Below are 16,439 nucleotides of genomic sequence, written 5' to 3'. Positions count from 1 at the left end.
GATTTGTGCGCATCACGATGAAAACCACTATTTGCGACATTGATCACTTATTTCGTTGATGTTTTTGACCACAATCATTATGCCATAGAAGCTTGGTAACAGTTTGGAGGGCCCACCTTGTGATTCAAGCCATGATTGAAATCGTGTGGAAAAGATGACGTTAAGAGCAGTTAACCATGGTAATTCATGGAGTCCAGCTGGTCATACACTTATCTTTTGGACAGCATGGCCAATTATTAATTTGATCTCAGAGAGCAGGTGCCATCACTAGATTCAATTAAATTAGAAGTAAAAAAACCTAAAGGGAGAAGGGGAGTTATCGCATGTAAGAAACAAAATATTATTATTATTATAATAAAATAATAAAATTATTCTTGGATCAAGAAACTTTTGAACTAATCATTAAAAGCAAGATGGTTTTTTTACCATGATAATTATTTTTCACAAATTTTAAATAAATCATTTCATTGTTTATTGTATAATAAAATTATTAATATAATCCTAGAATAAAATAATACATACTCAGTGTGTTTTGGCTTTTTAAGTTATTTCAAAGCAATGTATTTTTTTTTCTTTAAAGAAAAAATCAACATATTCTTTCACAATGGTTTTTTTTTATTTGACATTGATATATTTGTAAATTTAAAGATAATTCAAGAATATTATTGTAATTGATATATATTAAATATTATTAAAAAAAATATTAACATATATTAACGATTTCATATTATTTAGATGATGTCTATAAGGTCATATAACCACCAAATATCATTTTTCCTCATAACATTTAAAAGGTATTTATATCCTTAACATGATGAAATAATACGTGTTTCTAACACTTCTCAAGTTTAATGTTGATGATAATTTTTTTCTCTCTTCATTTCAAATTCAGCACCAACTTATTCAAAAATTTAAACTAGTCCTTGCAATTTACTAAATTACTTCTCCTTCATATTTAACCTTTATTATTTTTATTTTTTTTTTAATTTTAAACAATCTATAAAATTACAAATGCTTATCATTTTCACACATTTATTATTTTTTAATCTATAAATAATTTATCAAATTATATTTTTTTTAATTTCACCATCTATATTTTTAATCTTTCAAAATGAATCTCTATTTTTTTATTGCAATTTATTTCGTTTGGCATTATATATAATTAATTAATTTTATCTTCCTTGAGTTTTTTCTATCAATTTTTATCCCCATTATATTTGTTGTTATATTTTTTGTTTTTGTGAGTTCTTTATTAATATATATTTTTTTATAATTTCATCATTTAAAATTAAATTAATTAAGAATTAAGTTTTTTTATTTAACATGAGTCTAGAATTTTATGAGATACTAGTTTTAAAGATTAAACCAGCTTTTTTTTAGTTTGCTAAGTTTTTTTTGGCTGATACTTTTTTATTTTTATCTTTTTAGTTTTGCTTTATTATTTTTTACGGTTTGCTTTTTATAAGTTTAACTCTAAGTTTATGATTAGAATCATTAGTTTTAAAAGTTAATATGAGTTGATTTTTTTTTTTAAATTGATTTATTTTAAATTTTTTTATATAAGATTATATCAATTTTATATTTATGGTTATAGAGTTTGTGAATTTATCTGGTTTAACGTATTTTTTTTTTAATAATTTCACCTTTTAATATTAAATGGTTTGATAATCTTGATGAATTCAAGTTTGATTTTTCTTTTTTTCATTTTTATTATATATTTTATTTATATTATTTAAATTACCAACTGAATAACTAATTTTTTTAATTTTCTTAACCTAGCATTCTTTTTTCACGTAGAAAAAAACAAAAAGAAAGAAACTGCCCGGTGCTACGGTTCTAAATTGTGAGAACCTTCATAAGACAGATTTACTTCTAACAAACACACAATCATTGTTTTACAGTCACACACATACACATTCCTGGAAATAAAAATAATGGTTGTTGTAATATTTACCTTATAAAGCATACAATATAAAAGTACCATGTGATATATCTCCCATCCTCTATTCAAGTGCCAAAAAGCAATATCAATGGATTCTTAATTGTTTTGCACTGATAAATTTGTATCTAAATTAAGGTTTCCGGGAAACAATTATCAATAACAAGAAGTGTCTTCAAAGAGCAACAAAATGTTGTCTTTGTCAAAACTTCTTCAAGAAATACTCTTTTTGCCCATTTTTTCTTTTTATAATTTAATCGGATTTAAGAACATCTCTATCCATTGTCGGAAAAAGAAAAATAGAACATCTTCTCTGAAAAAAGGAAAATTAGAGAGAGCCTAGAGAACAGCAGCATCTCATCGTCTCTTCTACCTTTCCTTCTCCCTTTTTCGAGGGAGCATATAGAGCATAGCATCAGATTTTGATGAACGAAATGCAAAAGAAAGGAGATTTCCCACGCAAAGAATATGAAGCACAAGAACAAGGAGCTCACTAGATTCTGTTTAGACTGGCTAGAGGGCATGCTCCTTGAGCTGTGATGTCTCCTGTGACACAAACCCACAAACCAATTAATTGAAAACTATGATTATTATACCTATGTTCCATTGAGAGTCTTGTGTGCGAAAAGTGTAGCCAATTATGCTCCCCAACAATCCAACATTCTTTATAATGGCGGTTGTTACCGACTTCCAATGAGACTTTTGATAATTTATTGGTGTGGGTTACCAAACGTTTTATAATATTCATAAAAAAAATAATATAAATTATATTTTAAAAATTTATTTTAAAAATTTATTTTAAACTGAAGTTAACGACCATGTAAGCCTCCAGTGGCCATCATATGAGTAATCAAGGACTCAAACCTGAGACTATAGAGGGAGCAAACCCCTTAGTCCCAAGTCTTTACCACTTGGCCACCACCTAGATGGTTTCATTGAGTTCTTCATTGATCCGAGTTTAAGCGGTCAATCCTCTCAATCAGATTGATGTATTAATTCATAGTTGTTTACATCTAAAAGAAATCCTTGTTAAGGACCAACATGTTTGTCTAAAGAACAATAGGGACAAAATGCAATACTTCAAGGAATCCAAGGACTGAATCGGCACAAGCAAAACAATTGAATCGAGCAATATAGTCGGCAGCGAAGCTGTGAAAGCGAGGGATATTTTAAATGCTGAGTTGTTTTTATTTAATAAGTATTATTCTATTGGGATTATATTATAATAAGCTTAGTTTAATCTTTGAGTTTGTTTAGCCATCAAGCCTAATATTTCTCTACAAATGGAGAAAATTATTATTGCATTCAATGGTTTTTGTCAAATATAAATTTATCTTTTTTTATGCATCTTAATTACGTTTTACATTTATCTTTATATGTGCTTTATCCTCTTAATTTTGCTTTTTTTTTTTCTTATAATTAAATTTATACCTCTTAATTTTGCTTTATCTTTCTAATGATTTTTTTTTTTCCTTTTCCACGTTGTATCTTGTATTCTACTTTCTATTTTTTCTCTTCTTGTAAATTCTTTCGGCAGGGATATGCTAAGATATGAGGTTACCACATCATAATCTATGTGTATCTCAATCCAACACTTGAAAATTGATTATAATTGTTGGTTGCACGATCAAACCCAGCAATATTCCAACAAAATGAGAAGACAAAATGGGTCCTCATTTTTTCTTAATGATGAATGTCCCAATATTCTTGTTGCCTCGTAGGGCACCGGGGGGAACCATGTGGGTTCAGCATGTGATGATTTTCGAACTCTTAAAAAATCTTGACATCAAAATGTACAATGGAGCTGTATTTTCAAGCAAGTGCTTTGATTTCTTAAACCTGTCTTGCTGACTTCAATGCACATGAACATAATACACTAATTAATGCCCTAATAATTGTAACTTTATTCAAAGTTAATCACAATTAGATTCCATAATCACATGTTAGAGCATCTTCAAGGGAGTTGTTAAATGGATAGTTAAAATTAAAAAATTAATATTTTAATTTTTTTTACTTGCTTTTTATACTTAAAAAAAAAAGACAAATAAAATGTTAACATATATTTTCTTTTCCATAAATACTATTCCTATATATATTTTAAAAGAGTCAAAATTAATAAAGTGAAGTCAGTAAAAAAAATAAACTAATTAAATCTAGCTACGTAAAAAGAAAAAAACATCAAAATCATTAAAAAATAAAATATTTATTTATTTCACTTTAATAGAATTGACTTTTTAAATAGATTTTTTTTATTAGAATATATAAGATAAAAAAAGTTATATTTATTTTATTTAAAATACTATTTTATTAATTTATTTTTTTAAAATAATATTTTAATTAATAAAATAATGGAGATGCTATTGAAGCCCCTTTTTTCTTCCTCGGATTTTGATTTCTTGGAGAGTTCGGGTATGTTTGGGACTATGTTTGAAAAAAGTTTTCAAAAAAAATTGATTTTTTTTTGTTTTTCATTAATATATTTTTGATGATTTTAAATTATTTTGATATGTTGATTTTAAAAATAATTTTTAAAAATTAAAAAAATATTAAAATACTTTAAAAAATAACAACAATCACACTCCTAAACTCCCAAAGATGCCTTTTGTCTCGTGGATTGAACCATTGTATAAGATTATCAATAATTGTATATTCAAGTTATCCAAAATCAATTTGGGCAGGGAAAAATCTGTGAGTCACATAAAGGAAAAAACTCAAATAATTACCCAAATTTACAATTCTTCGTAAAAGTCATCCAAATACTCAAATAAATTCTGTTTCTCAGGCTGCAATTGGGCGAAAAAAATGAAAGAAAAATGCTAATAAAATAAGATTTATACAAATAAAACCCACACACCATACCGAAAGCATTAACACATCAATTTAACCAGATCCATTGCCCCTCGTGACCTTAACAGCAGAGCATGGCGAATTGCATGTGAAGTGATTCGTGCCTTGCCAATCGCCTACAACATTTAATCGCATCCTAGCTCATGTTCATGCATGCTCCTTTTTAAATCAGTAAATCCTGTTTTTAATTCCTTTAATTATGGGGCACCAACAGATACCTCAGTGAATTGTGACTGATTTTATGGACTACCACGTGTGTGTAGCATGGATGGGAAAAGTCTTATATATCCCATTTATTTCTCGTATTGTGCATTGAATTAAATGTCATTAATTAATGGCGGGTTTCTTTTTTCTTTCTTTTGCTTAAAATGATCTTAGAAGTTAAATAGGCCCATATATATTTTTTTTTCTATTTTCATTGATAAATAACAATAAAAATACAAATTAAAACAAATAAATGCATGTAACATGCACATGCAATGTCCGGACAAATATTAATTAGGCATGTGTACAAGTCCCGTCTTGACATTAAATCTCAATGCTCAAAGTTTATCTTATTGAGATGATCTCGAATATTTTATGCATTCACTTCGATTTGCTTACAAGACTTGCTTTGGGAACTGGAAGTTTGTCAGCCATAATATCTAGATTATTATTATCAATATGTGGCGATCTTAACATAACTCGTGGGCGTGCCGGAGTGGTTATCGGGCATGACTAGAAATCATGTGGGCTTTGCCCGCGCAGGTTCGAATCCTGCCGCTCACGGTTTTTGGCTCTTAAAATTTTGAAGGCTAATATGATTCTTTTGGACCTTTCATAGAAATCGAAAACTTGGCTACTTTATATCTTATTGAGATGATCTCGAATATTTTACGCTTTCACTTCGATTTGCTTGCAAGACTTGCTTTGCGGGGTTGAAAGTTTGTCAACCTTAATATGTAGATTATTATTATTATTATGGATAGCCATTAGCGTAACTCGTGGGCGTGCCGGAGTGGTTATCGGGCATGACTAGAAATCATGTGGGCTTTGCCCGCGCAGGTTCGAATCCTGCCGCTGACGGTTTTGGCACTTAACATTTTGAAGCCTATAGATGATTCTTTTGGAGCTTTCATAGAAATCGAAAACTTAGCTACTTTTGAAGTCCCAATTTCCTCGGAAGAATCTATTGGCCCAAGAAACAATAGCTACTGTCTATTTAGCCCATTTCATACTTGGATGAGATTGCTCAAATCTCATAATATATACCCAAACATATCACATTCGTCCCCTACTTGCCTTGTAGAATTAACGTCTACTGCATTGGTTTGCTATGCTTGCCATTAATGTGAAATAATAACATATTATTTCAAATATAGTAAGTGTAAATACTTGCTTATTAATTCATAGTCACTCATAAGTAGTTCTTTATAACTTGAACAATATCTCTTTTCTTACCCAACACTTTTTTTTTTTCAAGAGAGATTCAGATGAATGAGAAAGGAGGGATTGAGAATGAGAGATTCAACAAGAGAGATACGTATTCAACAATGAGGGATTGGAAGTACCTCTCTAATCACTTCCAAGTTATAATTTTATAATTTTTAATTTTTTTTAATAATATATGCTCATATCTACAAATAATATACCTACTAAAAAATATTATCTTAACTAATTGGGGAGAGCCATATAGTATATTATATTCTTGAAATGTATTTTTTAATAAAAAAATAATTCTTGTGCTGTATAAGTGACTATGATGTGTGCTCATATTTATATATATTTATATATGATAAATCCTCTAAAAAATAATATTTAACTGATGGGTTAGAATTGTATAATGAGCTTTGTTTTTTTTTTAAATATTTTTTAAAAAGAAATATGATTTTTATATTATATAAATAATTAAGATCCTTATTTCTAACTGATATGAGATAATGATATTATCATCTTTCAATATAGCTAGATTATACTTTTATTTTGGATGAATTCACTCTTATTCTTCTCCTTCCTTATTAGACAGACAACAAGAAAGATGGTAAGTCATCCATTATTCCCCATTCATCATTCCATTTTCCCCTAATAATCTTTCTCAACAAACATACTTTAAGGGACTATTAAAAACTATACTCTTTCTAATTTTATCACGATTATAAAGAAATTAGTTAAATTAAGAAAACAAAAAAGATAATTTTTGAAGTGCATTAATAAATCTATTTAATAGATCATAATTAAAAAGTAAATGGAATTTATTTTACTTTTAAAATTAACAATGTATGTTTTGAGTCGTGATTTTACGATAATATTAATAATAACATCATTATTTAATAATTAGTTAAGCTATTGAAGCGTAGCGTACGATAAGTCATAACAATACAATAAATAAAAATATTTAACAGTTTGTAATATGAAATAACTAAAATTATAATGTCTGAGTTAACCATAGCAAGTCTAATTACTACTATATATATATATAGAAACACGAGGAGATTAACCTAACGATTAAAAGGGTATATTTTCTATTTCCAAGTTCAAATAGTAGACTAAATCATCACCTTAGCATAAACATTGTTATGGGTTAAAGATTCAAGAGATCACTTCTTTATCCAAGAAAATGGCTTCCATATTCTCTGAAATACATTTCCCTTTGTGCAATGTATTTTTTATGGGCTCAAAAACGATAAAGGCCCGCAAGAAACGGGAAACAAAAAAAAAAAAAAAAAGGAGGCGAAAAGGGAAAATGAAAGCGCTAGAAGGAGGGCTTGAACCTCCGACCTTGTGGTTAACAGCCACACGCTCTAACCAACTGAGCTATTCCAGCTGTTTGAATATCTGCGTTATATTATCGTTAGATAAAAATATACAAGCCCCCACGAAGGGGTGGGATGGGGCGGGGCTTCTCCGAGGCGAAGCAATGGAGAGTTTGTGTAGTTTTTTTATTTGGAGGATTTGTTGTTATCATCAATTTTCATTTGGCTCCTTTCTTATTCAAAAGAACTTAACAAACTGTACAAAGCTTATTTACTGTGTGACTGTATATCTCAAATGGAAGGTAAAGCTCATATACTGTGTGACTGTATATCTCAAATGGAAAGCGAATCGTAAAAATATAGAAAATACAAAACCGCACTTTTGAACTTAAAAAGATGAGCACAAGGAGTCCCACCACGTACTATAATTATAAAATCAGCTGGCATAAAATTCTCAGCATAGATCAAATTCTTGACTTGATTAACCTAAAATGATATTATTTAATTTTTGTAAAATAAATTGAAATGATTTTTTTAAAAAATTATACTAATTTGATAGATTAAGTTAATAGAATTTGACCATAACTTCTAATTTGATTTGACATGAACTTGGACATGAGTTAAATCCTGAGATAGCTAAACACCATTTAACGTGAATAAATATCCAAGGGATGGAGTTATTTAAATTGAACATGTTTAGGAAAATAATTGTGGTTAATTTTTAAAATATTTTTTATTTAAAAAAATATATTAATAATATTTTTTTATTTTTTAAAAATTATTTTTGATATTAGTACATCAAAATAATTTAAAAATATCAAAAACATATTAATTCAAAAATAAAAAAAATTAAAATTTTCAAAAACACTTTGAAAATGTAATATCAAACCTGTCTCTTACTAATCTAATTTGGGGGCTATAATAAATAGCGAGCCACCATGCCAGCCAGTGTAAACCACTTAAGGTTGCTGCAGTGGCAGGAAGTAAGCATTAAATTAAAATATTAATTTTAATTATATTTTTTTATATGAATCCCCTGAGGCTAAACCTTAGTTTATGAAAAATAATTTTTATCTACTTTTTCTTTTTTTATGTGAAAAACGAATTAATTCACTTTTTATTGTTTATTTAAGTAAACAGTGAAGAATGTATTTACTATTTACATAAACAGTGAATACTATTTTTATTGTTCCAGCAAAACTAGATTTAGTTAAAAATTTAGTTAAAAATTAAATGTATTGATTCAGGTTCGACCCCATAAAATAATAATAAAATTTAAAATTTTAATTTTAATTATGTTTTATTCAAAAAACTACACTATATAAATTAGAAGGAGATCACTTGATAACATAACGTTTATAGAATTTGATCGCAATCTCAATTTTATTTCTAGTAATATATTTACCTAATATTATTGCATGCTTATGAAGTCAATGAAACTATAGTCTTTGTCGAATGTATTTAATACGTGATGAAATTATAGATAGTTTAATGGAACAATAAAAAATATTTTATATTAAATATTATTCATTTTATAATGTAATAATAGTAGTTAAATTTATAATATTTAAATTAAAAACTATCAATATTAATATATTTTTTAAAATTATTTTATAACTTTAATTCAAAAAGCATTATTATCTAAATATATAAACTATTTTTTTCATAAGACAGATTTACTTCTAACAAACACACAATCATTGTTTTACAGTCACACACATACACATTCCTGGAAATAAAAATAATGGTTGTTGTAATATTTACCTTATAAAGCATACAATATAAAAGTACCATGTGATATATCTCCCATCCTCTATTCAAGTGCCAAAAAGCAATATCAATGGATTCTTAATTGTTTTGCACTGATAAATTTGTATCTAAATTAAGGTTTCCGGGAAACAATTATCAATAACAAGAAGTGTCTTCAAAGAGCAACAAAATGTTGTCTTTGTCAAAACTTCTTCAAGAAATACTCTTTTTGCCCATTTTTTCTTTTTATAATTTAATCGGATTTAAGAACATCTCTATCCATTGTCGGAAAAAGAAAAATAGAACATCTTCTCTGAAAAAAGGAAAATTAGAGAGAGCCTAGAGAACAGCAGCATCTCATCGTCTCTTCTACCTTTCCTTCTCCCTTTTTCGAGGGAGCATATAGAGCATAGCATCAGATTTTGATGAACGAAATGCAAAAGAAAGGAGATTTCCCACGCAAAGAATATGAAGCACAAGAACAAGGAGCTCACTAGATTCTGTTTAGACTGGCTAGAGGGCATGCTCCTTGAGCTGTGATGTCTCCTGTGACACAAACCCACAAACCAATTAATTGAAAACTATGATTATTATACCTATGTTCCATTGAGAGTCTTGTGTGCGAAAAGTGTAGCCAATTATGCTCCCCAACAATCCAACATTCTTTATAATGGCGGTTGTTACCGACTTCCAATGAGACTTTTGATAATTTATTGGTGTGGGTTACCAAACGTTTTATAATATACATAGAAAATAATATAAATTATATTTTAAAAATTTATTTTAATATTTAAATTATTAGGTTAAATTAATTTTTTTCATAAAAAAAATAATATAAATTATATTTTAAAAATTTATTTTGATATTTAAATTATTAGATTAAATTAATTTTTTGATATGGTATTAGAATTTTGATGTTCAATCAGTTATAAATTCGAATATCATTATTCTTATTTATTTGATAAAAATTAAATATAAAATAATATGAGTTTATGTAAATTTTCAGTCTAAATTAAAAAAATTTATTCAAAGAATTGTATTAAAAAATAATATAAATTATATTTTAAACTTTATCTAACAATTTAAATACTAGTTATTTGATAACCACCAATAACTTAAAAAACTCCAAAAATATGTAAAATTGTGGATTTGTTTTAGAGTGGCAAGGAAGCCTTTGGGCAATTTTTCAGGCGTATTCACTGAGTTCTTCATTTTTTTTTAGATTAACGTGGGTGTCCGGGTCAGCTTGCGCGCACCACGACTAATCCCACGGGCCCTGAAGTTAACGACCATGTAAGCCTCCAGTGGCCATCATATGAGTAATCAAGGACTCAAACCTGAGACTATAGAGGGAGCAAACCCCTTAGTCCCAAGTCTTTACCACTTGGCCACCACCTAGATGGTTTCATTGAGTTCTTCATTGATCCGAGTTTAAGCGGTCAATCCTCTCAATCAGATTGATGTATTAATTCGTAGTTGTTTACATCTAAAAGAAATCCTTTTTAAGGACCAACATGTTTGTCTAAGGAACAATAGGGACAAAATGCAATACTTCAAGGAATCCAAGGACTGAATCGGCACAAGCAAGACAGTTGAATCGAGCAATATAGTCGGCAGCGAAGCTGTGAAAGCGAGGGATATTTTAAATGCTGAGTTGTTTTTATTTAATAAGTATTATTCTATTGGGATTATATTATAATAAGCTTAGTTTAATCTTTGAGTTTGTTTAGCCATCAAGCCTAATATTTCTCTACAAATGGAGAAAATTATTATTGCATTCAATGGTTTTTGTCAAATATAAATTTATCTTTTTTCATGCATCTTAATTACGTTTTACATTTATCTTTATATGTGCTTTATCCTCTTAATTTTGCTTTTTTTTTTTCTTATAATTAAATTTATACCTCTTAATTTTGCTTTATCTTTCTAATGATTTTTTTTTTCCTTTTCCACGTTGTATCTTGTATTCTACTTTCTATTTTTTCTCTTCTTGTAAATTCTTTCGGCAGGGATATGCTAAGATATGAGGTTACCACATCATAATCTATGTGTATCTCAATCCAACACTTGAAAATTGATTATAATTGTTGGTTGCACGATCAAACCCAGCAATATTCCAACAAAATGAGAAGACAAAATGGGTCCTCATTTTTTCTTAATGATGAATGTCCCAATATTCTTGTTGCCTCGTAGGGCACCGGGGGGAACCATGTGGGTTCAGCATGTGATGATTTTCGAACTCTTAAAAAATCTTGACATCAAAATGTACAATGGAGCTGTATTTTCAAGCAAGTGCTTTGATTTCTTAAACCTGTCTTGCTGACTTCAATGCACATGAACATAATACACTAATTAATGCCCTAATAATTGTAACTTTATTCAAAGTTAATCACAATTAGATTCCATAATCACATGTTAGAGCATCTTCAAGGGAGTTGTTAAATGGATAGTTAAAATTAAAAAATTAATATTTTAATTTTTTTTACTTGCTTTTCATACTTCAAAAAAAAAAGACAAATAAAATGTTAACATATATTTTCTTTTCTATAAATACTATTCCTATATATATTTTAAAAGAGTCAAAATTAATAAAGTGAAGTCAGTAAAAAAAATAAACTAATTAAATCTAGCTACGTAAAAAGAAAAAAACATCAAAATCATTAAAAAAATAAAATATTTATTTATTCCACTTTAATAGAATTGACTTTTTAAATAGATTTTTTTTATTAGAATATATAAGATAAAAAAAGTTATATTTATTTTATTTAAAATACTATTTTATTAATTTATTTTTTTAAAATAATATTTTAATTAATAAAATAGTGGAGATGCTATTGAAGCCCCTTTTTTCTTCCTCGGATTTTGATTTCTTGGAGAGTTCGGGTATGTTTGGGACTATGTTTGAAAAAAGTTTTCAAAAAAAATTGATTTTTTTTTGTTTTTCATTAATATATTTTTGATGATTTTAAATTATTTTGATATGTTGATTTTAAAAATAATTTTTAAAAATTAAAAAAATATTAAAATACTTTAAAAAATAACAACAATCACACTCCTAAACTCCCAAAGATGCCTTTTGTCTCGTGGATTGAACCATTGTATAAGATTATCAATAATTGTATATTCAAGTTATCCAAAATCAATTTGGGCAGGGAAAAATCTGTGAGTCACATAAAGGAAAAAACTCAAATAATTACCCAAATTTACAATTCTTCGTAAAAGTCATCCAAATACTCAAATAAATTCTGTTTCTCAGGCTGCAATTGGGCGAAAAAAATGAAAGAAAAATGCTAATAAAATAAGATTTATACAAATAAAACCCACACACCATACCGAAAGCATTAACACATCAATTTAACCAGATCCATTGCCCCTCGTGACCTTAACAGCAGAGCATGGCGAATTGCATGTGAAGTGATTCGTGCCTTGCCAATCGCCTACAACATTTAATCGCATCCTAGCTCATGTTCATGCATGCTCCTTTTTAAATCAGTAAATCCTGTTTTTAATTCCTTTAATTATGGGGCACCAACAGATACCTCAGTGAATTGTGACTGATTTTATGGACTACCACGTGTGTGTAGCATGGATGGGAAAAGTCTTATATATCCCATTTATTTCTCGTATTGTGCATTGAATTAAATGTCATTAATTAATGGAGGGTTTCTTTTTTCTTTTTTTCGCTTAAAATGTTCTTAGAAGTTAAATAGGCCCATATATTTTTTTTTTCTATTTTCATTGATAAATAACAATAAAAATACAAATTAAAACAAATAAATGCATGTAACATGCACATGCAATGTCCGGACAAATATTAATTAGGCATGTGTACAAGTCCCGTCTTGACATTAAATCTCAATGCTCAAAGTTTATCTTATTGAGATGATCTCGAATATTTTATGCATTCACTTCGATTTGCTTACAAGACTTGCTTTGGGAACTGGAAGTTTGTCAGCCATAATATCTAGATTATTATTATCAATATGTGGCGATCTTAACATAACTCGTGGGCGTGCCGGAGTGGTTATCGGGCATGACTAGAAATCATGTGGGCTTTGCCCGCGCAGGTTCGAATCCTGCCGCTCACGGTTTTTGGCTCTTAAAATTTTGAAGGCTAATATGATTCTTTTGGACCTTTCATAGAAATCGAAAACTTGGCTACTTTAGAAGTCCCAATTTCCTCGGAAGAATCTATTGGCCCAAGAAACAATAGCTACTGTCTATTTAGCCCATTTCATACTTGGATGAGATTGCTCAAATCTCATAATATATACCCAAACATATCACATTCGTCCCCTACTTGCCTTGTAGAATTAACATCTACTGCATTGGTTTGCTATGCTTGCCATTAATGTGAAATAATAACACATTTTTTCAAATATAGTAAGTGTAAATACTTGCTTATTAATTCATAGTCACTCATAAGTAGTTCTTTATAACTTGAACAATATCTCTTTTCTTACCCAACACTTTTTTTTTTTCAAGAGAGATTCAGATGAATGAGAAAGGAGGGATTGAGAATGAGAGATACGTATTCAACAAGGAGGGATTGGAAGTACCTCTCTAATCACTCTGAAGTTATGATTTTATAATTTTTAATTTTTTTAATAATATGTGCTCATATCTACAAATAATATACCTACTAAAAAATATTATCTTAACTAATTGGTGAGAGCCATATAGTATATTATATTCTTGAAATGTATTTTTTAATAAAAAAATAATTCTTGTGCTGTATAAGTGACTATGATGTGTGCTCATATTTATATATATTTATATATGATAAATCCTCTAAAAAATAATATTTAACTGATGGGTTAGAATTGTATAATGAGCTTTGTTTTTTTTTTAAATATTTTTTAAAAAGAAATATGATTTTTATATTATATAAATAATTAAGATCCTTATTTCTAACTGATATGAGATAATGATATTATCATCTTTCAATATAGCTAGATTATACTTTTATTTTGGATGAATTCACTCTTATTCTTCTCCTTCCTTATTAGACAGACAACAAGAAAGATGGTAAGTCATCCATTATTCTCCATTCATCATTCCATTTTGCCCTAATAATCTTTCTCAACAAACATACTTTAAGGTACTATTAAAAACTGTACTCTTTCTAATTTTATCACAATTATAAAGCAATTAGCTAAATTAAGAAAACAAAAAAGATAACTTTTGAAGTGCATTAATAAATCTATTTAATAGATCATAATTACAAAGTAAATGGAATTTATTTTACTTTTAAAATTAACAATGTATGTTTTGAGTCGTGATTTTACGATAATATTAATAATAACATCATTATTTAATAATTAGTTAAGCTATTGAAGCGTAGCGTACGATAAGTCATAACAATACAATAAATAAAAATATTTAACAGTTTGTAATATGAAATAACTAAAATTATAATGTCTGAGTTAACCATAGCAAGTCTAATTAATACTATTAAATAATATATATATATATATATATATATATATATATAGAAACACGAGGAGATTAACCTAACGATTAAAAGGGTATATTTTCTATTTCCAAGTTCAAATAGTAGACTAAATCATCACCTTAGCATAAACATTGTTATGGGTTAAAGATTCAAGAGATCACTTCTTTATCCAAGAAAATGGCTTCCATATTCTGTGAAATACATTTCCCTTTGTGCAATGTATTTTTTATGGGCTCAAAAACGATCTAATTAAAGTCCCGCAAGAAACAGGAAACAATAAAAAAAAAAAAAAAAAAAAAAAGGAGGCGAAAGGAAAAAATGAAAGCGCTAGAAGGAGGGCTTGAACCTCCGACCTTGTGGTTAACAGCCACACGCTCTAACCAACTGAGCTATTCCAGCTGTTTGTTACCTTTACATGATAAAGAATAAAACTCTTTCTCAACCAGCACAACGGGGACGCATGGGGCGGGGCTTCTCCGAGGCAAACCAATGGAGAGTTTGTGTGGTTTTTTCTTTGGAGGATTTGTTGTTATCATCAATTTTCATTTGGCTCCTTTCTTATTCAAAAGTATTTAACAAACTGTACAAAGCTTGTATACTGTGTCCCTGTATATCTCAAATGGAAAGCGAATCGTAAAAATATAGAAAATACAAAACCGCACTTTTGAACTTAAAAAGATGAGCACAAGGAGTCCCACCACGTACTATAATTATAAAATCAGCTGGCATAAAATTCTCAGCATAGATCAAATTCTTGACTTGATTAATCTAAACTGATAGTATTTAATTTTTGTAAAATAAATCAAAATGATTTTTAAAAAAAAATTATACTAATTTGATAGATTAAGATAATAAAATTTAATCACAACTTTTAATTTGATTTGACATGAACTTTGACATGTGTTAAATCCTGAGTTAGCTAGATATCGAGTTAATATGAATATATATCCAAGGGAATGGAGTTATTTAAATTGAACATGTTTAGGAGTATGGTTTTGGTTATTTTTTAAAATATTTTTTATTCAAAAAATATATTAATAATATATTTTTTATTTTTTAAAAATTATTTTGATATTAATACATCAAAATAATTTAAAAACATCAAAAATATATTAATTTAAAATAAAAAAATTTAAATTTTTCAAAAACATTTTTAAAAAGTAATGTCAAACATGTCTCTTACTAATCTAATTTTGGGGCTATAATAAATAGCGAGCCACCATGCCAACCAGTTAATTCTAATTATATTTTTTTATATAGATGCCATAAAAAACTTGTTTTTATTGTTCCAGTGAAACCAGATTTAGTAAAAAATTAAATGTATTGAATCAGGTTCGATCCCGTAAAATAATAATAAAATTTAATTTTAAATTTTAAATTTTAATTGTGTTTTATTCGAAAAACTACACTATATAAATTAAAAAGAGATCGCTTGATAACGTAATATTTATAGAATTTGATCACAATCTCAATTTTATTCCTGATAATATTTTACCTAATGTTATTGCACGCTTATGAAGTCAATGAAACTGTAGTCTTTATTGAATGTATTTAATACGTGATGGAACTATAGATAGTTTAATGGAATAATAAAAAATATTTTATATTAAATATTATTCATTTCATGATGTAATAACATCAGTTAAATCTTTAATATTTAAATTAAAAACAACCAATATTAATATATTTTTTAAAATTATTTTATAACTTTAATTCG

General features: G+C 27.8%; 5 non-coding genes across 5 annotated transcripts; 3 read left to right on the top strand and 2 right to left on the bottom strand.

Moving 5' to 3' along the window:
- The first annotated feature begins 5,472 nt into the window (after window positions 1–5,472).
- On the top strand, window positions 5,473–5,554 carry TRNAS-AGA (transfer RNA serine (anticodon AGA)). Its single transcript has one exon. It is a non-coding gene; the product is annotated as a tRNA-Ser (tRNA).
- A 215-nt stretch (window positions 5,555–5,769) lies between these two features.
- Window positions 5,770–5,851, top strand: TRNAS-AGA (transfer RNA serine (anticodon AGA)). The gene has a single exon. It is a non-coding gene; the product is annotated as a tRNA-Ser (tRNA).
- Window positions 5,852–7,515: 1,664 nt separating this feature from the next.
- Window positions 7,516–7,589, bottom strand: TRNAN-GUU (transfer RNA asparagine (anticodon GUU)). The gene has a single exon. It is a non-coding gene; the product is annotated as a tRNA-Asn (tRNA).
- A 5,684-nt stretch (window positions 7,590–13,273) lies between these two features.
- Window positions 13,274–13,355, top strand: TRNAS-AGA (transfer RNA serine (anticodon AGA)). The gene has a single exon. It is a non-coding gene; the product is annotated as a tRNA-Ser (tRNA).
- Window positions 13,356–15,047: 1,692 nt separating this feature from the next.
- Window positions 15,048–15,121, bottom strand: TRNAN-GUU (transfer RNA asparagine (anticodon GUU)). The gene has a single exon. It is a non-coding gene; the product is annotated as a tRNA-Asn (tRNA).
- Window positions 15,122–16,439: the final 1,318 nt, after the last annotated feature.

Source organism: Populus euphratica, unplaced genomic scaffold (genome assembly GCF_000495115.2).
Source record: "Populus euphratica unplaced genomic scaffold, PopEup_1.0 scaffold277.1, whole genome shotgun sequence".
Taxonomy (NCBI): domain Eukaryota; kingdom Viridiplantae; phylum Streptophyta; class Magnoliopsida; order Malpighiales; family Salicaceae; genus Populus; species Populus euphratica.
Note: the sequence above shows the minus strand (reverse complement) of the source record. Positions and strands in the feature narration are given on the sequence as shown.